We start from the raw sequence: 25940 nt of genomic DNA on the forward strand, positions 1-25940 counted from the left end.
CAAGGTGTAAGACAAATTTCACTGTCTGTTAGTTCTGGCCCAGAGAGGTTGCTCATGTATGAATTTGTGTCTATCTGATTATTTAGGTGTTTTTAACATTTTTATTAAACCGTTTTTATATTATTGAATTGTGATTTATAAATGTTTATCATGGTATGTAGTTGTATTGTTTATATACTTTTTTTCTGTATGTGATATGATCTATTAAATACGCACATGGGTGCTTATATACTCCTGATTGGAGTTGTTTTAATCTTAATCATTGGGGGAATAGTGAAACCTCATACGTTCAGTGGTGTGACTGAGGAGTGAAAGTTTAAGTGTTAATAAGGAATTCCAAATGGAAAATTTTTGGTTTTAATTATTAGAACATTTCACCCTCTAATGGTAGAATGTTCTAAATTAAAACAGGAAAAACATGAAGACAGACATTGGAATGTTGGAGCTCCGGGCCTCTACCAGCCATTAAAATCCTGGAGCTACCTCATAGCCTTGAATGGAGCTCTCAACATTCTAATGTTATTCACAGGAGGGTTTAGATCCCTTAAACACTCACCCAAGCCAGGATTAGAACAATATTGATATATAATAGCAAATTTGTGGATATCTTGCAGCCTGTTTCCACATGTTGGACTTGCCCAGTTGGTTTCACAAATTATCAAGAGGTAATGTGGATTAAGGGCGCTGTTTGTAATATCTTTATGATTTGTGAAGGTCACTGAGCACACCCTTTGTGCAGCATTGGCAGCCTGTCTGTCAACAGAGCTGCCATGCTTGCCAACATCCTTGTGAGCTCCTTTGCAAGAACCAAACACCTGCATATCTTGGAAAACAATGCTGTTGGTTGAAGTTTAAACTGTCTTCTGTCTGTCTAATTTAATGTGTCCCTGTTAGGCTGGGCTTCCTTGGCATGTTTTCCCCCTGTATTTTTGCTTCGGAACTCCTGTTTTTGACTGTGTGCTGCATTCCGTTTTTGCTGGTTTTAGAGCTCCGGGCACTTTACTACTGCTGATCAGTGCTAAAGTGCAAGTGCTCCCTGTGTAAATTGTGATTATGATTGGTTATCCATGATTGGCATATTTTATTTACTGGTAAGTCCCTAGGAAAGTGCACTGTGTGCCCAGGGCCTGTAAATCAAATGCAACTAGTTGGCCTGCAGCACTAATTGTGCCACCCACATGACTAGCCCTATAAACATGTCTCCGGCCTGGCACTGCAGTGTCTGTGAGTGTATTTTAAACTGCCCTGTTGACCTGGCAAGTGCACCCACTTGCCAGGCCCAAACCTTTCCCTTTTTACATGGTAGGCCCAAGGTAACCCCATAGTCGGGGTGCAGTGTATTTGAAAGGTAAGACATGTAATGGTGTTATACATGTCCTGATAGTGGAATACTGCCAAATTTCTTTTACTATTGCAAGGGCTAGCTCTCCCATAGGCTATCATTGGAGCTGACTTGTAACATTTTACAAGTGCAACTTTCAATTGGGGGAAAAGCTAGAGATTTGGAGTTTGGGCTCTTTGAGCTCAGAATTCCAATACACATCTTTTAGGAAAGGTGTTTTTTTAAATTGTATATTTGAAAATGCCACTTTTAGAAAGGGAGCATTTTCTTGCATTGCATCCTGTGCCTCTTCCTGGCTGTGTAATCACCGTCTGGTTTAGACTGATAGTTGGGCTGTTTGTGCATTCACTCTAGACAGTAACACAAAGGGAGCTGAGGTGTGCCCTGCATATCCTGATTGCCCATTACCAGGCTTATGGGCCTTCCTGGGCTAGATTGGTGGGAGGAGTTGTCACTGACACCAGAATAGGGCTGTTCATGGTCTCTCACAATGCCGCTCTGTAGTTTGTCTGGAGCCAGGACAGGGCAAGGCAGGATATGTGCACTACAAAGACTATCCTTTGAAGTATGCCTACTTCAAAGGCCAACATGGGAATGAATGAATGAAGCAGCATTTATTGAGCGCATGGCTACCCAGGGGCATCCCAGCGCTATGACCGTAGCAGAGAAGGACAGCGCAGCACACTTAAGGGAAGAGCCAGGTCTTCAATGATTTCCAGAAGGCTAAATGGCTGGTTTCCCTCCGAAGGCAGGGTGGGAAGGGTATTCCGTAGCTTAGCAGCTGTTGTAGGCGAATATGCAGCTGGCACTTCTGGCCCTCTTAATCCTGGGAACAGAAGCCAGATGTAAATCATCAGAGTGCAGCCGTATATTCGCCACATAAGGCTGGACCATAGTGGTTAATTGTGGAAGTATTCCCAGTTAACATTTTGTGGACAAGGCACATGGCCTTAAAGTTAACTCTCTCCTGAACAGGAAGCCAGTGGAGCGACTTCAATGCGGGCTTTGCGAATTGCCGGTTTCGAGATCCCCATAAGCAACCTTGCAGCGCAGTTTTGCACCGTTTGGAGCTTTGTGAAGGTCGAGACGGAGCGCTGGGGTGAAGGGCGTTCCCGTAGTCCAGACGGGAAAGAATAAGTCACGGGGGCGGGAAACCAACGTTGGTTCCACCAAGTAGCACAGCCGAAAGAATAAGTGCCTGTACCATAAGCCTTCTTGCGCAGAAGGGGAGAAGTGGAAGCACTTTACGGAGCATCCTTAGAATGCTGAAATGGGAAGCTGCAACCTTCCGTGCTTGGACCATGAAGCTATGATCCTGATCTAGCCAGATACCTAGACTCTTCATCTGGGTCTTAGGGACGGGGACAGGGCCCATACAGGCTGGCCAAAGTGCATCTGCCCTGAAGAGGGATGGGTTGCCAAGGAGCTTTAACTCAGTCTTATCACCATTTAGCTTTAAGTATGATTGATTCATAAATTTTACGACCTCTTCTAGGCCGGGACAAAGGCCGATTGAGGCATTGTCAGCATGGTTTAGTGCTACGACCAGTTGGGTGTTGTCGGCATAAGTCACTGTATGAACCCCAAATGGGAGCACGATCTCTGCAAATGGAGTCATATAGACATTAAAAAGAGACTGACTCGGGGACGACCCCTTTGGACTCTGCACTGGAGAGGCAGAGGTGTTGAGGAGACATCACCCTCAGAAACCTGGAAGGATATCTCTTCCAGGAATGATTGCAACCATGTTAGAGTTACTCCAGTCACCCCCAAACCTCTGAGTCGATGAATCAGAATTTGGTGGTTGACCATGTCCAAGGCAGCGCTAAGGTCCAAGAGGAGAATTGCTGTTAAGCCTCCGGCGTCAAATCTTTTTAGATTATTCGACAACTGCCAACAATGCAGTTTCTGTTCCTTGACGTGGGCAGAAGCCTGTTTGAGAGGGATGGAGAAGGTTGTGGGATTCAAGATGTGTTAAGAGTCCTGTGTTGACATGTTTCCCAGCTATTTTACTAATCCCTGGGAGGAGCGAGATAGAGAGGAAGTTCCCCAGTAGATGTGGATCAAGACTAGGCTTTTTCAAGAGAGGCTTTACCATCGCTCTTTTCCATAGGGATGGGACCTCTCCAGAGGAGAGAGAGGCATTGATTAGGTCAAGAATGACTGGGAAAATTATTTCAGACACTTGTTTCAATATATTAGGTGGAGCTGGTCTATAGGCGACCCGCTTTTTATGAGTGCTAAGATGGTTTGGAAACAATCACTGTCCATCTACCACATCCAGGGAGTGGTCTCTTCTGTGTAGATCCTTATCCTCGGAGTGGAAATTGTTTAGACTATCCACTGGGGAGAATGATGAATAAATAGTTTGGATCTTATTATGAAAGTAGTTTGCAGCTCAATAAAACGTTGGCCAGTGCCATCAGGTCTATCCGGGGGTGAGGGGGTCTTGAGTCGTTTTTTTGCTACTCAAAAGATTTTCACGGGGGAATTGGCTGCCAGAGATTCTTTTGTCATAATATGAGGCCTGGGCAAGTTCGATTTCGGCTTTGTATGCTCTTATGGCTTCCCTATATTCAGTTTTCTTGTTTGGTGAGAAGTCCTTTCTCCAGGCTCTTTCACATTTCTTGCAAATCTGTTTTAGCGACTGGAGCTTTGGGGAATACCATGGTGCTCTGTTGGGTCCCACTTTAAGTTGGGTGAGTTTTTTTCGGGAGAACCTGGTCTAAAGTGCTCTCGATTCAATTGTGGCCAATAAAAGATTCAATAATTGGATCACTATTGGTGCATGGCTTCTTGTTTTATAGCTCTCGTCCCCACTGTTCTGTGGAGAATTTGGGCCAAGGGCGTGACCGAATTCTTATTGGCCTGGATGAGGGGGTGCACAGGTGGGGGTCCAAGAAAAAGGGATCAAAAATGATCTGACCAAGGTATAGGAAATGGAGGCATTCTAATTCCTCTAATTTGGAAAAAATGGGTTCTAAAAGGTGACCTTTTGCATGGGTCTCATTGGTGACCTTTTGTTTAAGTTGATATGAGGCAAGATCTTTGGTAATCTCTGCTGCAGCCACATGTGATAGGTCATCGAAATGCAGATTGAGGTCGCCTAGCAAGGTGAAATTAGCAGGGGTACTGGTGAGGCTTGCAGCCATCTCTGGGAACGTTTTGCAGAATTGACCTAATGCACCAGGGGGGCGGTAGATTAAGATGCCTGTAAACGAGAATGTGACGGTAAAACCTATTGTAAATAAGAGGCTCTCGCAGTCTGGTAAGCGACCATCAAATGTACGGCAGCTGAGTTGGTGGTTTTTGTAAATTATGGCAATCCCACCGCCTTTGCCAGAGCTTCGATCTATTCTCTGAATTAAGTGGCCAGGGGGGGGGAGGGTGGGGGGGGGGGGGTTTGGACAATGTCAGGGTCCGAACCTGGATTAAGCCAGGTTTCAGTCAGAAACACGATTTCTAGGCATTCTTCCCTTAGCAGAATAGAGGTTTCCATTGCATGCTTGGGCAGCGATCTACAGGTCAACAGGAACATTTTGTATGGCTTTGGACAGGGCTGTGAGGTTTGAGTGAGGGGAGATAGTCTGAAGGAGCAGTGCAAGCAGCGTGAGACCAGGCTGCCCAGGGAAATGGGATGGGCACAGTGGGACATAGGAGCTGTGTTTAGTCGCTTCGGCTGTTTAGCAATATAATGAAAGACATTTTTTATAAAGGGCAGTTCTGCCAAGAAGAAGAGCTGGAGAAGCTATAGGAGGGGATCTGCCACTCTGCTTGTTGCTATGTTGTGATAGCCTGCTGCGCAGTAGCAGCTGCAGCCGGACGGAGTGGTGGAGAGGGGACAGGTTTGTAAATTAAGGGAAAAAAAGACTTAACCTTCGAACGGCCGTCAGCTGCCACCCCTGCGTCCTCCTGCTTCCTTTTTCCAGTCCGGCTGGCAGCAGGAAGCACACAGCTCAGGCTCTCCATAGCCAACCACAATGCTGAAATGCAGCGTTGTGATTGAGCGCTGTGGTTCGGTGCTCAGACAGGAACAGGAGTCTGTGCATGTTCCTCGCTAGGCTGTGTAATGCAGCCTGGTGGGGAACATGCAAAGTGCACATGAACTGGTAGGTCGGCCCAAGAGGGCCAGCCAAACAGTTCAAGCGCCCTTTGGGAGTCAAAATCACTCCACCTCTGCTCTGGTCAGTCCCGCCCTGCCCAACACAGCGCACAGTTTACTGACCGCATACAATAGGAAATATAAAATGATAATAACAGCACTTTTTTTTTTTCTTCAGTGAGGCAACGCTCCTCTGCCTTAGCAGAGGAGCCGCCACTGTATCTAAAACCACAAAATATTGAAAAGAATATTATCATAGATGTTAGACCACAGCTTTTGCTTGAAAACGCGAGTTCTAAAAATCTGTTCCTCAACATATGCAGCTGATTTGCAGAAGTGATCAATATCCGAAGTCCAACGTGTGCCCTCCTCCTTTTTTAGACCAAGCATTCGAGACCTCTTGTATATACTTCAGTATATAGTTATATGTGTATGTACTTTGTGGGCTCTGGAGATCAGCCGTTGGACTTGTCTGCTTCCGCTCAGGGACTTTTTTTCTGTTCAACTGCCTCTATTAAACTTTCTTGATAGAAAACTACCAGCAGAGGTCAGTAAAATACCAGAATCAGTTTAGTATTCTCTAGATTCCAGTCCATAGAAATTGTTTTCCACGACCACCCGTAGACTAATATTTTTTTCAAATCTTGTATTTTCAGTGATATGACCACCGAATGCCCTGCTTTTATATTAAAAATGGAGCCTTGGGGGAGGAGCCAAGATGGCGGACGGGACGGACGCTTGAGCTCCCGGCTCCACGAGCCGCCTGGCTTCTTTCAACAATCCTGCTCACTTCTCCTGACCTGCGCCGCTCTAACACCGAGGGATACCGGCGCTGCAGAAACTGGCGTTCTCCCGATACCTTTGCCGGCGGGTTTGGCAGCAGATCCGGTGTTTTCTTCGACATCCAGCGCTTCTCCGGGTCCCTGTGTTGCTGGCTGCCGCTGGACGCCGAGGGACGTGGACGGGAAGACGAGCTGGGGTACCGCTGATGCCCACGGGGGTGTACTGCACTGGCCGCGCGACCGGAGTCGGACCCTTTCATCTGGGTCGGTCTCCCCTCTGTGCTGACTATGTCGTGGAAGAAGCTGAAGGCTCCCGTGACTTGCTCTCCTTTGCCACTCTGATGAGGAACGGGCAGACTCCATTTTGAGGCGTCTTCCCGCAGTGGACGGCCGGTTCTCACAAGCAACGTGGAGGGCCTCTCCCTGTGCTGTTCCCGATTTGTGCTCGGAGCCCCCCCGGTGGCTGCATTTTTGTATCCTGGCTTATTTGGACACCCCCGTCTCGCTACTAATTGCCTGCAGTGGTGGTGAACATGGCGCCTGTTCTTCCTGCGGAGCAGCGGGCTGACCCTGACTACAGTGTGCTTGAGTGCCCATATGCTCCTGTGCCATTGAAAGTACCGGGGGAGCAGCGGGATAGTGAGGTCCGGTGCTTGCAACTGAGTGACCCGACCCGTGGTGATGTCCTGGCTGCCCTAGTGGCGTTGAGGGTGGATTTGCGGAGCACTGCCCGGATGCTGGCCCGGAGACTTGATGAGGCGATGACTACCACGGGGCAGTCCCGGCTGGAGTATTTTCCGCCGCCCCTGCTCCCTCCTGGACGGGAAGCGAGGTTGCCGAGTGAAGGGACGGTGGTGCGGCGTCCTCACAGTTACAATGTAACATGTCTGCTCTTCAACGAGGATACAGTTGCGGAGACGCCCATCACTTTGGAAACTGTGATTCTGCCTGTGAGCTGTCTATCGGAACCCAGTTTTTTACTTTCCTTGCCAACTGCTACCCTAGCTGCATTTCTCACTGGCACTGCTGCGGCACACTACATTTGGTATTGGAACCCTGCGGCACGAGGCGTTCTCATTGATCCCTTTCTTCGTGAGCGGCCATCTTGCCTCTTTGTCCCGGTTGCAGGTGACTCGCAGCGATGGACAGGCCTGGAACACTTCTGCCGGTCCGGACAGGGGTGATGGTAGGATTGTTGTCGCTTTGGTTGGATCGGCTGGCGGAGACCTGGACTGGCACACATTTTGCACTACTGGCTGCTTAATCTCTAATGTCCTGTTGATTGCTATATGTCGCTGATGATCTCTCCTGATGTCCACTTCGTATGCGGGGGGGATGACTTGGGCTGTGTTGAGGTACTGGGTATTATTGATTCGGGTTCGCCGGACATACAGTTTTTGACATTGTGTTGTACATGGCGCAGGATATAATGGCGGCGAGGGAGACCGGGAGCTTGGTTGTTGGGTGGGCTCCTCCCCGCTTTCCCCTTTCCCCTTTCTGGGAGTAGTTGGGTGGTACACTCTTCTTTCCCTCCCTGGACTTATGTGAATTATGTCTCTCTTTCTCTTACATTTCTCTTTTCTTTCTTCTTCTTAATTTCTCTTCTCTTGCTACATTTCGGGTTTTTTGGGGAGATAAAACACTCTGCTAGGGGGGGGGGCAGGCCGTAGCCTCTGCATGTGTGTAGGGTGGGGGGGTACATTTTAGTTGGTGTTATTTTCTATGGTGCCTTTTGTTCTTATGTAATCTTTTTTCCTAGGCCCGTGTTAGGCAGACTGGGGGATGGGTGGTGGCGCGGAGTTGGTTGGGTATGTTGCGTCCTCCTTAGGGGTGTGCATACTGTGTGACCGCCCTCTGGTGGGGACCCACTTGTTGCAAGCAGCACTGATCGATACGAGTGTTCACTGTTGAGTCCCACCTACATGGCCCTAGTTTTTTCTTCTTGTTTAAACTAGTGCGGAGAAGTACGACCTGACCTTACTTGTTGCGATGAAAACCTTAAAATTAACCTTCACCGATCCTGAGACATGGTAATGCGATAAATACAGTGTACTCCATGTAATGCTTGCTTGAAACGACAGATATTACTGTGTCGCCGTAATGCTGCAATGATGCACAAATGTTTTCGTGGCCGGCCGGAAGGTTGTAGGCCCGTATTTGTTCTGACTTGAAGCACAATAAAGGTTTTCAAAAATTTAAAAAAAAAAAAAAAAAATGGACCCTTGGACTATATCATTTTCCGGCTGAAAGGCAATATTTCTCTCCATGTGTTACCATGCAGTTTGTTGCTTACTTTCCCTCCATGTTAAAGAACCGTACATGTTTCAGTACCCAGGCTAATGTGCTGCAGAGCTAAATACATATAAGGTCCCAAAGGCGAGACCGATTGCATTGCAAATGCTTGTCTTTTCGGTTATTGGCTCCTGTTAGCGCTGAACAAAACTACTTGGAATTCATTAATCACTCTGATTGTCTATTTGAAATTGAGAGAAATTAAGCTACGATTGGCAATGGGGAAAACTGTCAGCTAGGAAATGTGTTGTTGTGGGGGAGGGGTTAATGATTCTCCGGTACACTTGTTGCTGAGCTTTACCAGGGAAATAGAACATATTTGAAATAAGTCATTTGATTGCTCGTAATCCTCTGCAAATAAGAAATGGAAGTGATTGACTGGGTTAACACTACGCAAAGTTTGTAAATAGATATGTATAATTAAAAATAATCGTTTTAAACGGGTGTAAAATGATGACGTTACACCTGGTGTGGTGTTTATAGGTGTATTTAGGACGCACAGCGACGAGTTTGTCAGGGAAGCAGTTGCTCGTACGTGAATTATTTTTCATTGGCTGTGACGTCAGAGCGGAATGTTCAATATATGTGTTTCAGGTAGGTGGGCGCAGATAAAGGAGTGAGTTTGAAGCTGAGTGAGTGAGCTGTGAGTATCCTGCGGGTGTAGTCAGTTATAATGGATGCTCCCTGGGGAGACGAGCCTAGGAAACCGCGGGTTTTGAAGAAACATTTGCTTTATTTCACTCGAGAGCAGACGATGCTGTGGTGTTCCTGAGAGAACTCAACATGTCCAAGTATCCCTGCCCCCTCCTGTTCCTCGGGAGGTTTGAGTGACCCTGCACGCACACATCCGACGTCTTCCCGCTGAGACTGCAAGAACAGCGAGGCCACAGAAAATTAATTACAAATATGTATTTTACTGTAATTACATTTGTGTAGCGCTTACTTCTACTACTAACAAGGCGCGCGCCTTTTCAGCCAGTAGCACGCTACTCTGGAACCCATAAAGGATTAGTGGTGAATTAGTATAGTGAAAATATGAAAAGTAATTTACGTGGTGGATATGTTAGTCAGATTATTTGAATTGACAAGGATAGTGGAGGGATAGAGAAAAGAAAAACGTTTGCATTTATATAGTGTTTTTGGGTGAGTAGCACGCTACTCTGGAACCCATACAGTGCTAGTGGTGAATTATTATAGTGAAATATGAAAGTAATTTGAGCAGTGGATATGTTGGTCCGTTATTTAGCCCCACAAAACAACTCTGACCCCAGCCTCCCCCCCAGGTCTAAAACCAGCCCCCACCCCCCCTAAAACATCTCCCCGGTTCCCAGGACAACTGTCCCCTTAAGCCTAAAAACTCACCCCCCTAAAAATGACATTGACCCCTGACCTCTAAAGCCAGCCCCCACCTCTCAGATCAACGTACCCCAGCCCTGTCCCCGTCAGTCCTTCCTGCTGCGTGCCTTCCGGTTCCTCTCCCATCCACTCCCACAGCTAGAATGTAGACTGTGGTTAGGGCATATGCAGCCGCGGTCGGCAGTAGGAGTTCCTGCAGAACGGTGACGTGGTGAGGGGGAGGGGCAGGGGGGGGTAGTAATGTGTGGATTACGTAGTTTAACGGGTAAGTAAACCTATAAGTAAATCGAATTTTGTTGCGCGCACTGCATCGCATTTGGGGATGCAGTGCACACAACGAAATTAGTTTTATTTATTTATATGTTTACTTACCTGTTAAACTCCGTAATCCATACATTACTACCCCCCCCCCCCCCTCCACCCTGCCCCTCCCCCTCCCCACGTCATCGCCCTGCAGGAACTCCTACTGCCGACCGCGGCTGGGCTTATGCATGGTTAAGGCAAGCATTGTTCAGCTGGCGGGAAAACGGCACAGGCGCTTAAAGCCGCGCTGTAGAGGCCGCTTCCCATTTCACACATGTATGAAGGCTGCAGCCTGGCAAGAATCCAAACTTCTGCCGCACAGATCACGTGTAAATGTATGCAGCATGGACTCCACCACTGAACTATCTCTACGGATTGGAACTTGTGCAGCCGGTTACACAGAGGTTTCTGCAGCACCTTGAGCTAACCAACTGTGTAATCCGATTAGTGTTTTAATCTGTGACTTGCTGGTCAGGGCAGAGCTGTGCAGAAGGCATATTGACATTAAACTGAATGACTGCGGGAACAAGTTGCGTGTAAAGTTAAAGTGCTCGTGTGATGCACTTAATGTACTTGCACGTTTCACTATACTAATTCAACACTAATCCTCTATGGGTCCCGGAGTAGCGTGCTACTCGCCGACAAAGCGCTTTGACGCCTCGTCGGGGGTAGTAAGCGCTATATAAAGGCAATTACAATACAATACGTGTAATTTGTGTGCCATTGAACTGTATTTTGCTTAGAGCTGTGGTGGTATGCTGCAAAGTTGTCAAGTTCTTGGCTGCGTTGTGAAAGTGGGGGGATAGGGGCTCAGTGGGCCATGGAACTCTGGGTGCACAGGCAGGGATTTGTATGTAGGGTGAGGGCCTGGGAAGGAGCTCTGGGGCTGCAGTGGGGTGTGTAAAGGCCATTTAAGGCCACAAAGTGGTCCTGTAAGCCACAGTGTGGGTCTCAGGAGTGTCCTTGGATATACTGTAGTCAGCACAGGGGCTCCCCTGGATGGCTTCTGCCTTCTTTAGGCCTGGGAGCTTGGATGTTATAGTCAGAGGAGGAAATCTCAGGGGCTCTGGTCGGGGTTGAACTGGAACAGATAATCGTCCTGGGCACCAGATGAAGTGGCCACCAGTAGCACATCGGATAGCTAAAAAAAAGTGCCTTACATTTGCAAACGAAACCAGTATTTAACTTGTAAACACATGCTGTGTAGGTGTTTTGCAAGTTGTGGGAGGCCTCGTGCATTTGTACTTGCTGCAGGCAATGTTTGTGGTAATACCAGGAAATGTAATTATAAACCTCCTCACACGACCATAAATCAGCCTCACAAACAGTCAAAACATGGCCAACTCACTGACTTGTCAGACAAGTCCTTCTGGCACCTCCAGATTGTCCTATAGGCCAGCGTGACAGTCGATGCTTTAAGTGGGATGAATAAACTGGAGGGTCTCAAAGGGGTGTGGTCGATCTAATCAAGGGAGTGGCTTAAAACACCTAAGCTCAAAATCTGTGCTTACCATACTGTGTTACCCCACGGGTGTTTTGCTGCTTCTGTCATTGTATCCAGACTTATAATACAACAAGTAACATTACGCCTAGAACAAGCCAGGACTATTGGCTTTGTCAATGGATATTAATTGCATAAGATGAGTAAGAAACAACTAGAGCTTCGTTCTATATAATATTGAAAATGCCTCCGTTCTGAAATGATGAGAGCATTAAAGTACCACAAGTCTCTTTGAAGTTACCCCATAGGCAGTGATGGGTGGTCCTGCTGCAGAGTAGAGATTTGTTTTTCACCCTGATGGGGAGGGCAAAAACAGAGAGACCGATGGAGACCCTTCTCGGCACCTGCTTTTTAGAACTGCTGGTGCTGAGCCCCGGCCCACTTAAAGCTCTTGTGACCGTGACAGTGTGTGCTTTTGGGGGCTGTGGGAGGCGGCTGAGGGTCTGTTATTGGATGCTGATGGTCTGAGGCTGCCTTTTGGAATGTGAGTGAGCAAAGGACTTTTGAAGGTGGGTTTGGGTCTCTCTGATCATCTTATCTCTGGAGTCCTCGAATGGCAGTCTGATAGTAGCATATGGGGGGGGCAAAGGCAGTGTAGGGTGTCTGTGAGAATGAAAAACCATATATCGGCGTCAGTGTGAAGTTTAAAATGTTTTTGGAGCAACATTTTTGAAATATGTACTCAATAACACTGCACTTTACTTCCTGGTACCATGACAAATGTAATGCTAACCCCTCCCACAATTCGACACTTTCTGTGCATTCTGGTCCCATGCACAGCAATGGAAGGGGTATAAGCGGCAGAAACTGGATCTCTGACAGTAGGGGATTCGGCAGGTGTCGGGCTTTCTCATCACCCGTTGCGTGTGCGCGTCGGACAACGGCCGTCGCAAGCACTACCTCGGTAGTGCTGCGCACATCTGTTGGCTGACGTGGCCCCGCCCACTCAATAGAACTCCCGCACTGCGGCGGAATTTGCGCCGCGGTTAAGGAGATAAGGATCTAGAGGATCTTGAAAAGATAGATAATATAGATTTCTCAGATGCTAAGCTAGTCAACCAATCAGTCTGTTTTCTAGAGCGCTGCTCCTCGCCCCTGAGGGTATCTGGGCGCTGAGGTCTCTCTGGTTTTAGTCGAAGAGCTAGGTCTTTGGTTCTAGTCTGGTTTCTGCCAGGGACGAGGATGATGATTGTAGGTGGAGGGGCGGGTCGTTTCAGTCCTTTGCAGCGAGGTAGGAGGACTCGCGGCCTCTGCGGTGGCTGTGCCGGATGCAGGGGTGCGAGCGAGGGCCGGAGAGGAGGAGCGCAGGTGTCTGGTGGGTTGGTGGAAGTTCACGTGGTGGTGGTTGGATGCTGGTCCCCAGTCATGTAGGGCTCTATAGGCGTGTGTCCGAAGCTTGAACTGGCCTCTCTTCTGGTCATGTATGAAGCTTTGCTTACAAGTGACAATGAGAGAACATTGTTTTCTAAATATTGACCTGACCACCCTGCAAAAGAAGAAACTTAACTCCTTGCTAGTTGGCACCTGTGAAAAACAGGTGCCACAGGGGCACGTTCTTGCTCTGTCAGGGGAAGCAAAACTCCAGTTCCACAGGTTGCATTTTGGTCTCTTGATATAGACCAGCCAGGGCTGAAATTGAAACAAAAAGCAAATTCAGCCTGTGGTTGTTCCCACACTACTAAGAGTTGCTCGCGCCCATCCCCTGCGGATCTCTGGCCTTTTCTTTAAATAAAAAAAAAGATACTTCTTCGCCCAAAGTTTCTGGAAATGAACACGAGGAATTGATGTGTTAGCAGTACGGCTGTCAGCTTCATTAGTAAATTTGTCAAATTTCAATGAACAATGCAATGCTATTAGAAGGTCGTCTAGGATGAAATAATTGAACGCTTGAAGTATGACAGACCGAGTTAACAAGTATCATATGGCTACGTTTGTAAATGATGGAAGGAGCAAATGTCGAGCGTCCACGAATACGGTTGTTACTGCATCTATGGTTGTAATTTGTAGTTATTTGTAAAGCATGTTATCACCATGCGGTCTCTAAGCGCTATAGTTCTGAAAGTTTTAACTAACTATTCAGTAGAGTACATTACACCTCGTAGGTGCCTCTAGAAAAGTCTGAGCACCTCAGCAGAGAGTTAGGCGCAAGTACAGCAAACGTAAACAAAATGGCTGCGATTAAACAAAATGGTGTTTTCATTAAATGAAGTTTAAAAGGTAACCCTAGTTCACCTGTGGAAATGCAGAGGGCATCTTGGACGGAGTCTAACCACTCGGAGAGGTCGCAAGGTCAGTTGTAGGAGACTGAGGCCAGTGAGGACTGAGTGCCCGCTGAGGGTCTCTGGTGGGTGGGTGCTGGTCCCAGAGGGATGTTCAGGGTCTGGCTGAGAGAGTGTTGGGACTCCCGGGGCATCTCTGACAGATGCGGAGGACGAGCTTGAGATGGCTTCAATTGGCTGAAGGTACCTATGGACTCGTGCTACAGCGGTATCCCTCCTTTAGACTCATCCAAGACGTCACTTACTAGACTATGATCCCTCCATTATCCTCTCCATCCAACTAACAGACTCGTATGTCCACTGCTCAAATTGATTCACATTTCGATATACTAATGCACCACTAAACCTTTTGGGTTCCAGAGTACCGTGCTACTAGCTTCACAGCGCTTTGATGCCTCGTCGGGGGTAGTAAACGCTATGTAAATATTATCACAGCGGGTGGAGTTATTGTTGGGCCTCTTCTATCTGCAGCTTGACAAACAAAAGTTCATATCCTAAATAACGTGAAAGGGTGGGTGAGTGAGTGAAAAGGTGAATGCATGGCTGAGTAAAAGAATGGATGAGTGAAAGGGAGGATGTATAGGTGGATGGATGAGTGAAAGAATGGATGTATGAGCAAAAGGGTGGGTGAATGAATGGACAAATGAGTGAAAGTGTGGATGAAGTCAAGTCAAGTCAAGTCATAACATTTATATAGCGCACTACATACCCAGAGGGTTTCAAGGCGCTTAGGAAGGGGAGGTAGATTATTTGTCAAATATCCACGTTTTAAGCTGCTTTCTGAACGCTAGGTGATTCTGGGTGAGGCGAAGGTAAGCGGGGAGAGAGTTCCATGTTTTGGCAGCCAGGTATGAGAAGGATCTGCCTCCCATGGTGGTCTTGTTGATGCGAGGTACAGTGGCGAAGGCTTGGCTGGAAGAGCGAAGTTGGCGGGAGGGGGTGTAGAAGGATAGTGAAAAGGATGAAGAGTGAAATTGTAACTGGAGGGGTAGATCAGTGGATGGAACGAATGGCTGGATGGAGTGAAGGTATGAGATGGTGGATGAATGACTGAAAGGGTGGACATATGACTGAACGGGTGGACGAAGGATGGATGGATGGATGAATAGGTTTGGATATGGATGGATGGACGGATGGAATGGAAAAAGACTGAATGATGGATATGAGCAGGTGGATGAAAGGATGAACTGATGGATGCTTGGATGGAAGATATGAGAGCTCTTCTGGGGAGGGTCGTGTTGACTTGCTTCATTTGCTTGGTGCCATAAGAGCTTTGGTTTGAAGTGGGGGGAATTAGAATTTTCAGGCTACTCCCTTGTCCCAGTAGGCCCCTATATCTGCTTGCATATACTGTAGCCCAGGAACGCCCCTCCCCCTCCTCTTAACTCTCTGTGCAGGCATTGCTATACCTGCATTTTCTTACGTTTCTCAGTCTCCGTCACTGGCTCAGCCATTAGGCCGCCTATTTCCGCTCTCGGGTGGGTGCTGTTCCCGGCATCCCTGGCCTCCGCCCATCCAGGCGCAGCTTCCCGCCCTCCATGACCTGCCGCCTTTACAAGAGCCTCAAGTGGCCGTCATTAGAGCCGGGGGAGGCGAGCGAGTGGGCGCCTTGATGTCAGGAGAGGGGCTTCTCTGGAAGGCCTCCCGTTGCCATGGACCCCGGGCCCCTGTGACGCGCCGAGGGGGGTCGGTGTCCGCGGCCTCCCAGCCCTCAGCCAAGGTACCCCCATTGACCCCCCGCTCATCCACAGGCAGCTTAGCGCACAGGTGAGGAGCTTTCTAAACCCAGCGCTACATTATTGTCCAAGCAAAGAGCGTGCTCCTTGCGCACAGTAGGTGTTTTAGTGAATGCCTCTTATTATAGCGTTTCAACGCCCCGTCAGGGGTAGTAAGCGCTATATTAAAGTCATTTGCTGCCACCATTTTCAGCTTCCAGGCGCTGTAAACCTGTTCTAAAATAAAGTTCCTGGTCTATCTAAAGTTCCTGGTCTATCAGCACCAGAAGGATGAAAGGCAGCGTGAATCCCTGGCGTTCATACCTTTAACTGGCAGGTTGCAAACACATCTCCGAACCAGACGTTCGCCAGTCTTTGAAGATGGACCGTTTTCACAATTAATGGACGGCCCCTTGTGTAGCGCCGACATTAAACAGCGGTCCGCTACGGGCTTGCACTTGAGAGCTCGTTTAAGTAGAGCTGACGCCGACCCGGTGTTGGACCCCCAAGTCAGTGCTCGCACTGTTTGTCCGGCAGGGGGAACTGTGGCTGTGCTTGTCATCGAAGCCCAGGTACAAAGGTCAGCGGAAATGACGTCATTAATCGCAGGTACTAGTAACCGGGAACTGAGTTCCTTCACTTCTTACTGTTTTGTTCAACGGCCCCTTTAAGTTAGTCCCACAAATGATCATTTTTTTTTGTAGTAAATGCGCGCCTTTTCACATTTGTTTTTACAAACGGCTCTGCGTGGGCTTCGAAGTACTCGCCAAAACACTGAGGCCAAAAAGTTGCTCGACATTTCAAGTTTAAAGCTTAATATAATGGCGTCCCCAGGAATAGCGTCACGTTCTGGCCCCCTGATGACGTAACGATAAATCTCATTATGTGGAATGCGACCCGAATAGACCGTGCGGTTTCTGGGCCAAATGCCATGGAAAAATGTAACGACCCGTGCGTCCAGCGCCCTCTGCCGGACGCTTCTCTTCCTGCTCGGGGTGCCTATTTCACCCTTAAAAGACACAGTCCGTGCCTGGCTTTCACAAACTATAGCGCTTACTCCTCTTATTCGGGGTGCTGAAGCGCTTTTTCCACACAGATAACACACTACACTTTGTGGGTGTGTGGGTTGGAGTGTGTTGTCTTTGATTTGAACCTTTGCAGGAAGCGTTTCCCTGTCATGACCACCACGGTGCAGTTAGTAATCCTCAATCAGTCAATAAATCGGTGCTTGTTCAGCACAGCTACTCGCCTGTGAGGGTCTCAAGGCGCTGTAGAGGTGTGGGAGGGAGTTGCAGGTCCGTCTAGGCGCTGTGGTTTATTCCAAGAGCCAGGTCTTGAGGTCCTCCCTGAATTGAATCCGAGGCTGGGATGGCCTGAGGTGGAGGGGCAGGGTGTTCCAAGATTTGGCAGCGAGGTAGGAGAAGGGTCTCCCCTCGGTCCTGGTCTTGCGGATCCGAGGGATTGGTGGCGAAGGCCAGTTGGGCGGAGCGGAGGTGTCTGGAGGGTGCGTGGCATGCGAGGCGGTGGTTGAGGTATGCTGGTCCAGTGTCGGAGGGCTTTGCAGGCATGTGTGAGGAGCTTGAAGGTGACTCTTTGGTTGACGGGGAGCCAGTGGAGTTCTCATAGGTGTTCGGAGATGTGGCTCTGGCAGGGGATGTTGAGGACCAGTCTGGCTGCGGCATTTGGTACATTCTGAAGTTTCCTGAGGAGTTTCTGGGTGGTGCCTGAATAGAGTGCATTGCCGTAGTCGAGTCTTCTGCTGAGTGCATGGGCCTCAGTGGGGATCCATCTGAAGGTCCCCCATAGCAGGCGAAGAGTGTGGAAGCATGATGTGGTAACAGCGTTGATCCAGTGGTTTATGGTGTGTGAAGAGTACGGTATGATGCCGAGGTTTCGTGAGTGGTCAGTAGCCATGGAGGGGGGAGTCCTAGCTTGGTGGGCTACTCTGAGTCTTCTCAAGCGGAGGTGTTGGGTCCCAGGATGAGGACTTTGTTTTTTTCCGAGTTGAGCTTAAGTCAGCTCTCTCTTATCCAGGCAGCGACTGCCTGCATCCCGTTGTGAAAGTTGTTTCTTGAGATGGCGGGCTAGTTGGTGAGGGAGAGAATCCTGTGGGTTTCATCTGCGTAGGAATGTAAGTTGAGTCCGTGGCTCCTGACAAATGCGCACAAGCTGGCCATGTGGATGTTGAAAAGCGTGGGGCTCAAGAAGGAGACCCGAGGCACTCAACAGCTGATCTGTGTGGGTTCCGAGAGGAACGGAGGAAGTCTGACTCGCTGTGTTATACCGGTGACGAAGGAATGGATCCTGTCCAGGGCTTTGTCGTGGATGCTGGCGTTGAGTCTTGTGATTAGGTTTTGGTGAGAGACTATGTTGAAGGTGGCAGAGATATCAAGGAGGATGAGGGCTGCTGTGTCTCCCTAGTCGAGGAGGGAGTGGATGTCGTCGGTGGTGGAGAGGAGGGCGGTCTCTGTGCTGTGGTTGCTTCGGAAGCCGGATTTAGAGGAGTGCCGGATGTGGTTTCCTTCAATGAACTTCAAAAGTTGGGCCTTGATGGCCTTCTTGATGACCTTGGCTAGGAAGGGGAGCAGGGAGATGGGTCTGAAGTTCTTGAGGTCTGTCGAGTTGGCACATGTTTCTTTAACAGGGGTTTTATCTTGCTGTGTTTCCAGGTAAGCAAGGTGGCAGCCTCAATGGAGCAGTTGATGATGTGACGTAGTTCGAAGGCAAGGTTGGTGGCGGCTTTGTGGAAGATGTGGTACTGGCAGATGTCTGAGGGGGCTCCAGAGTGAATTCTCTTTATGGTTTTGAGAGTGTAGTCTGTGGTGAGTGAGGTTCAGTTGAGTAGGATCTGTTGACGGGCGTCGTCCTCTCGTGAGGTGGTGGCGGAAGTGATGGGCAGGTCTTGGGTGTCAAAGCTGTTGTAGATCTGCTTGATCCTGTGGTGGAAGTAGGTGCCAAGTTTATTGTAGAGGTCTTGGGAGGGTGGGACTTCGTTGATCTCACTTCCGGGTTGGCGAACTCCCTGACAATGACTAAGAGTTCTTTGCTGTTGGTGATGATTCTGACTTGAAAGGCCGTTTTCTTTGTGGTTTTGAGGAGGATGGGGAGTGCGGAGGTGGCAGCTTTGAAGGCTGCATGGGTTTCCAGTTTTTTTTTTACCCTCCAACTCTTCTCGAGCCGTCTAGACTAATGGAGGGCGGGAGTGAACCAGATGGCTTTCTTGGTGTGCTGCTTACCGCATACTATTTTGAGGGGCACCATCACGTTGGAGCAGTTTGAGTTCCATCAATGGAGGGTGCATTATTGGTAATGGCCTATATGGATGTCGGTGGTATGGTTTTGCTCTGCGAGGCGGTGAGATGTTGTTCGGTGACCTTGTTCCAGTTGCAAAGGGGGGGGCAGTGGGTGCATTGGTGTTTGGTGAGGGCGAAATGAACACATCGGTGGTCGTTCCATAGGAGTTCAGAGGTGTGGATGTTGGTAATGTTATTGTGTTATGGGCAAATATATTTGAGAAATAGATGCCCATTTCTTTTCTTATAATGTGTACTATGCTGGGATCATGTCTGCAGATCGTTCCATTGTGTTGATAGCTTCCTTTTTGTTCTGAATCTCATTTCCTATGTTTGCTGAGCTAGGAAGGTGTCCACTCTGATCTTGTAGACCTGGGGCAGGCTACCGGTGTGGGGAAAGAGCGACAGGGCATCAGATGTGCCCAGATAGAATGCATTACCCGTCCGCCTTTGGGATTGCTATTCTGGAGTGTTCGTTACGGAGAGCTACCAAGATGCGTTGTGCTTTAAGCATCCTTTTGTTGTAGGAGTGTTGGTGCTCAGAGTATTAACTATTCAGTACTTGTTGGGTGGAAGAAGGATTCTCTAGTGACCAGCAATGTGTGACTGATCTCTCCAGGCTTCGTAGACCTGTCTGGTTAGTATGGAAGTGGTAGTTAGGAGGGTTGTATAATCTCTACCTGCACTCTAAGTGCCTACAGGGCTCCACCTGACCTCTCATACAGTATATTCCTGTCCTGTTGAAATGGGGGGGGGGGGGGGAGTCAGGTAGTGAATTGCCCACAGGAATTGTGTGATTGTGCAGCTATTTTCGCATAATATAGATTTTACACTTTTGTCACGTATTCCATAATCTGCAGATTGTAGCACCAAAAAGTTCTCGTTTCTAGCTCCAATGGTAGAAAAGTTACTAAAATTGCAGCAACTCGTGTTGCCGTGCAGTGGTAGGCCCTTCACAAGGGTTGACTGGTCACATTTCTGTTGCTTATCGCTATACTTGGATTTTAAACTGGAACTAATGAGGTGCAACCAATACCCAGACCTTGATAGCAAGTTTAAAAACGACAAAAAAGGAGTAATACCATCACAAAATGTGCCACATTTTGCTGCATAATTTACCATATCTTGTTGCATAATTTACTCAACCCCTGCCGCATAATTTGGCCCCCCACTGCCGCATAATTCCAGTGAGCCTGGGTATATGGTATCATATGATGAAACACCTTGCATAAGACTGAAACTAAGAAGACTATCAGAAAAATAGACTTGCTGTCCTTGTGGTTAGAGGTAGAAGCAAGGGCAGATTGTTTATTATTCCCTGAAGGCCAGTAACGGCAGCCCTAACCCTGCGGTTGTGTATGGAGGAGTTGTACACAGATGTGTTCATTTCCAATAGTAGTTGATCTTTGCAGCAGTGAGTGGCTGGTTGCTTGTTGGTCAAGAGCTAGAGCGGTGGAAATTCTTTTCCTAGCCCATTTCCAGGCCAGACTGGTAGCACCCTTAACCGTTACCCTTTCCTGGGCACCCCATCTGATGCCCTAAGAGCCTTGGATGAATAAAGTTAACACCCTAGTTTTCAGATCTAGATTTTAATGGGAGCACCCGACTCACCAATCAGGTGAACTATGTCCAATGGGAGCCCTAGAGCTAGCAATTTGATGACCTTTGTCCAATGGGAGCCGTAAAAGTCTAATGACCCGTGTCCAATGGGAGTCTTAGCCCTAACAACCTGGTGGCCGACAGGGCCGGCTCTAGGCTCATGGTGGCCCTGGGCATGGAGCGTAGGTAGGAGGCCCCGGAAGAGGGGGTCCGGGCGGGGCGGAGCGCGCTGGCCAGTAAAGGAGGGAGGGGGTCAGGGAGTTTAGAAGTGGAACAGAGCCGGAGCACGCCAAATCCCTGCCAGGGGCCACCACGCAAATATGTATCCATCCTCAGAGGATTAATATATTAAGGATATATATTGGCGTGGTGGCTCCTGGGGTTTGGTGGCCCTGTGCAGGTGCACAGCTTGCACATGCCTAGAGCCGGCCCTGTGGCCGACATCCAATGGCCGCCCAAGAGTCAGATTGGTAGGGCTAAGCTAATTTTGTCCCCCAACCCACCCTTGAGAACCACAGACGGAAATGTTTTTTATTTTATCCAAGGTCTTTTCGCCAGAGGTTGAGACCCACCATCTAGCCACTTGGTGTACTGAGAAACAACTGTCTCTGGTTTGTCAGAGACAGTAGTGCGAGATTTATTTAGCCGTAATGTAAACTCTTCGGCTTGGATTTTGTGCCATGCGCGAGTGGGCGTCCATACTGGATGAGCTGGGGATTCACATGTGTGTTTGCTAGGGAAACCGCTGTTTCAAACCTGTTATTTACTAATAGATTTAGTTTCATCACATAAGAAATACAATATGGCAATATTAAAGTCTACTAAAGGGGCTATAACATTTGTTAAAGGCCCACTTTCTGAGTTCTAGGCCAAAGTCTTTGACAAGGCTTCCAATCCATTGTGTAATTTTGTCACTGTGCTACTTCACACATAGATGAGCGCTATGTCAACCGTACTTTGTACTGCTCCTCTCTGCCCTGTGGTTTGGAGGAACACTTTACCCTTGGAGTTCACTGGACTTCATGCCTCTGTAGTCTCAGGCACTCACATGCTCGTTTTTTAGGTGAGGGTGTGTTCCTTGTGAAAGGGTCAAATTCTGTCCGTTTTAGTGCGAAAAGAACATGCTGGAAATCAAATTATTGTGGTATAGACAAAGTGGTCCCAAGTACTATCAATAGATATTATCTAGAATGACTTCAAAGGAAAAATTTCACAACATTGTTTTTAATCACAACGTGTACAGTGGAACAAAATTCATAGAATACATCAACAATTAATCACAATTAATGCCCCTGGGGGAATGGGAAGGGAAGGTAGTGAGTGAAAAGTGAGGAACCTATACAGATGATGAAACACTGGTCATTATGACCTCAATTAAAAAAAAACTATTTTTTACTACTAATTAATTATCAACTAAAAATAGCAATTCATAAAACAATTATTTCAGTAAACTCATGCCTCATGGAAACAATCATAAATGATATATCATGAAAGAGGCTGGGAGAAAGAAGGAAGTGTCGACGTTTCGACCCAAATCAATGCAGGTGTACGATGGAACCTTGCTGAGGGTCTTCATCAGGACAAGAGCAGACGAGGGGCAGGTAATTGAAACATGGATCATATGAGTCAGACAGCAGTGGACGATGTTCAATATTGTTCAATGTACTCATAAATCAGTCAATTGCGTGTTACATCGATGGGGAAACCACCGTATAGGTTGGGATCCTGCAGTTCGCACTTGACGAAGGCTCACGCCGAAACCGGTTGTGCAAGCAAATCCCAATAAACTACAGCCTCAGAATGTCCTGCTGTGTCCTTTGTCATCTTTGACCGCAAGGAAGGAGAGAATGATTTAATATTACCGCTCTACCCAAGGGGCGTGCGAAGGACCCTTTCAAAGAAGCATTCGCAGAGAAATTGGGAATGAACTGATGTTAGCCAAGGTGTTGGAATATATCCGTGAACCGCCACAAGCAAGTACCGAGGGGAGAGGAGCCGCTGCGGCGCAGCGGACCGAGACAGCTTGGCGCAACTTGAGAAACAGACTTGTGTCGCCGAATCATGCCCCGAGAAAATTGTGACTGAAAGAAGGGAATTAGAGGCGAACATTGAAAGAAAACTATTGCGCCTTGCCAAAACATTGGATTACCTGAATGCAGCATTGTGGGACTGGTAGTCCCCAGTATCGGCGCAAGATGGATAATTTAATGCAGTTGAGGCTCCGAAGCCACTAGGAGGAGGAGCCCGTTGGCAAGCACGCATTTGGGACGTTCGCACTTGACGAAGGCTCACGCCGAAACCGGTTGTGCAAGCAAATCCCAATAAACTACAGCCTCAGAATGCCCTGCTGTGTCCTTTGTCATCTTTGACCGCAAGGAAGGAGAGAATGATTTTATATATATATATATATATATATATATATATATATATATATATATATATATATATATATATATATATATATATATATATATATATATATATATATTCGCTCCAAATCACCTCTCGTTTTAAGAAAATCACCCAGACACTCAGAGCTTGCTTGCAATCCCTTTATTTCAGCAAGTGAAAAGTCATGTCGCGTTTCACCATTACGGCTTGTTCACGCCGTAATGGTGAAACGTATCGTCTGCCGGTGACCTGACCGGGACCGCTCTGGACCGCTGCAGCGCTCATACTGGCATTGGTGGAGTGATATATATGTGTGTATAGATGTGTGTGTGTGTGTATATATGTATGTGTGTGTGTGTGTATATATATATATGTATATGTATGTATATATGTATATTGTACTCCATAAATAAACACTATTTAAAGAAGTGCAGCTGACATTTGATTAGGGGCGAGTCCCTGTGACGACTTTTTGCTGTAGTAGTACAAAGAAGGCTGGCATCACAAAATCATCTGAATTATTTTATTTTTGGTGTTTCAGTCCAGTCCTACATTGGGGTCACTATGTGAAATCGTGTAGTGTATTCCCATAAACCAAGAGGTGGACGTGAGCAGTAGAAACTGCCCACTAAATTTCACTTGGTTTATTTTATTTTAATTGTTAAATACCTTAACTGCTATTTTCATACTTTGGCTTTGTTTATTGCGGGCTAAGAACGCTTATTTTTATTTTATATTTGATCTGCATGCTTGTAGTGGCTAATTACTGATGAGCACCTGGGGCATCTTCCCTACTCCTTCCTGCCAGTCATAATCCAGTGCTTGTTGCAGCGCGCGGGCAGATGGCTGATTGATGGGGCGGAGGGGCTGTTTTCACTGTTAATTGCCCAACCTTTCTGCTTGTTGGCTGAGAGGTTTATAATTGGATTGGCCTCCTGGTCCCTCTTCTGTGCACAGCTGAGGACCGCGGATGATACATTCGGAAATAATTACAGTGATAATGAGACACTTAGCGGTGGTGTTTTTATGTACATTGAAAAAAGAGGGGTGTGGGGGGTGTTGCCTAGTGAATCTCGCAATTTCCCCAGAGAATGGGGAATTTAATTAGAGGTGGAGCTTCTGAGGAGTATTTACATTTAAGTTTGTCCTTTGTTAATTTGGTGGAAAAATAAAGGTTTAAATGGTGCCCTGAATCATGAGTTTTCGAGTTCAGAAAATTCTGTTTAGCCTCCTATAAAAACACATACTGGCCCCCTCATCCTCTCGGGCTGGAGCCCTGTCATAGTCAGCAGAAAGCTTCCAAATGTTAATGGTCACTTGCTTATTTGTGAACCAGACAACCAATATTACTTTATAATGAATCAAGAAAAATAAGATGACACACTTCAGTTTGTGGTATGTGCATTTAATCAGTGATTAGGTCGTCCATAGTCTTAACAGTGCTAAAAAAAAAATCAAGATTTTTTAAAAAGAAAAATTAAGCAAAACAGTATCCACGATCCCACTTATTCACTTGGGATAGTCTGTTTTTCATCCGAATAGGCTAATCGTCCACTGCCCATTTTTAGGAGAAGAACAGTTGAAAGCATTTTTGGTTAAAGGGAGACATGGTGATAGCTGCCAGTATATGTCTAAAGACTAAAGTCAGTCGACCATGTCAGACACAAAGTACTTAATTAAGGTGTATTCAGTGGTCTCCAACCTTTTGTGTAGTCAGAGCTACTTCTGGCCAGTGCAAATCGTTGTGAGATACTGAACCCAAAGCAACTCGCACATTTTTCCCAGAGACCCCCCACGCCCAGTTTCATTGACTTTAAGCCTAATTTCATCAGAGCCCATACTGTGCCTTTCTGCCCTCTGTTTCACTCGTTTTCCCCTTGTTTTTTGTGCCTTTCAGCCCTCTGTTCCACTTGTGTGCTTCGTTTTTTGTGCCTTTCTGCCCTCTGTTTCACTCGTTTTCCCCTTGTTTTTTGTGACCTTCTGCCCTCTGTTTCACTCGTTTTCCCCTTGTTTTTAGTGACATTCAGTCCTTTGTTTCACTCGTTTTCCCCTCGTTTTTTGACCTTCTGCCCTGTTTCACTCGTTTTCTTGCCGTTCTGCCCTCTGTGCCACTCATTTTTTGTGCCTTTCTGCCCTCTGTTTCACTCGTTTTCCCCTTGTTTTTTGTGACATTCAGTCCTTTGTTTCACTCGTTTTCCCCTCGTTTTTTGACCTTCTGCCCTGTTTCACTCGTTTTCCCCTAGTTTTTTGTGCCTTTCTGCCCTCTGTTCCACTCGTTTTTTGTGCCTTTCTGCCCTCTGTTTCACTCGTTTTCCACTCGTTTTTTGTACCTTTCCACCCTCTGTTTTAACTCGTTTTCCCCTCGTTTTTTTGTACCTTTCTGCCCTCTGTTTCACTCGTTTTTTGTGCCTTTCTGCCCTTTGTTTCAATTGTTTTCCCTTTGATTTTTGTGCCCTTCTGCCCTCTGTTCCACGCGTTTTTTTGTGCCTCTGCCTGGCGTGTCAGAGTAGCACCGGGAATTATTAGACATTATTCAATATCACATTCATAAATAAACAGAATCCAACGTCACTAAACTATCTATCTGGTCGTTCATTGAGCTTACCTGCAGTCGAAGTTACGTCTCTGCTCCGTACTGGCACCCGTCGCACAATGGCAGACCGTGCGATACCATCGCGTTTTCAGGTAACGATGACGTCACTGGAGTCAGACTCTCACGAGAAGAGTCTGCAGTTCCAGCAGAGGAGTGTTATCCTCTTCGCCCCGGTCCCACCCCCAGCTTAGAATCAATCCGAGCGGCTGGTTTGGGTGAGGGTGGGCAAATGGAGCCGGGAAAGCTAATAGCCCATGAAGGGCTACACAAGCTACTCCTGTGGTCTCCGCAAGCTACCGGTAGCTCGCGATCGACCGGTTGGAGACCCTGGGTGTAGTGAAACATTTCAGAAAATATTACCTGATTAAATAGCGTTATTTATAAAGTTGTGT

The 25940-nt window shown here is 47.4% G+C and overlaps 1 protein-coding gene across 5 annotated transcripts in view; it reads left to right on the forward strand.

The window, feature by feature from the left end:
* NR1I2 (nuclear receptor subfamily 1 group I member 2) overlaps positions 1-25940 on the forward strand; it is a 400665-nt gene that overhangs the window by 20019 nt on the left and 354706 nt on the right. The window contains exon 1 of one of the 5 annotated variants that reach the window (XM_086935605.1): positions 15496-15724. The exons of the other annotated variants lie outside the window; for them this stretch is intronic. The gene's annotated coding sequence lies outside the window, so the exon portion shown is untranslated. Of the gene's footprint in view, positions 1-15495; positions 15725-25940 lie in introns of those variants that run through there. 5 annotated transcript variants of the gene reach the window in all.

This window comes from Lissotriton vulgaris, chromosome 8, assembly GCF_964263255.1.
Source record: "Lissotriton vulgaris chromosome 8, aLisVul1.2, whole genome shotgun sequence".
NCBI lineage: Eukaryota > Metazoa > Chordata > Amphibia > Caudata > Salamandridae > Lissotriton > Lissotriton vulgaris.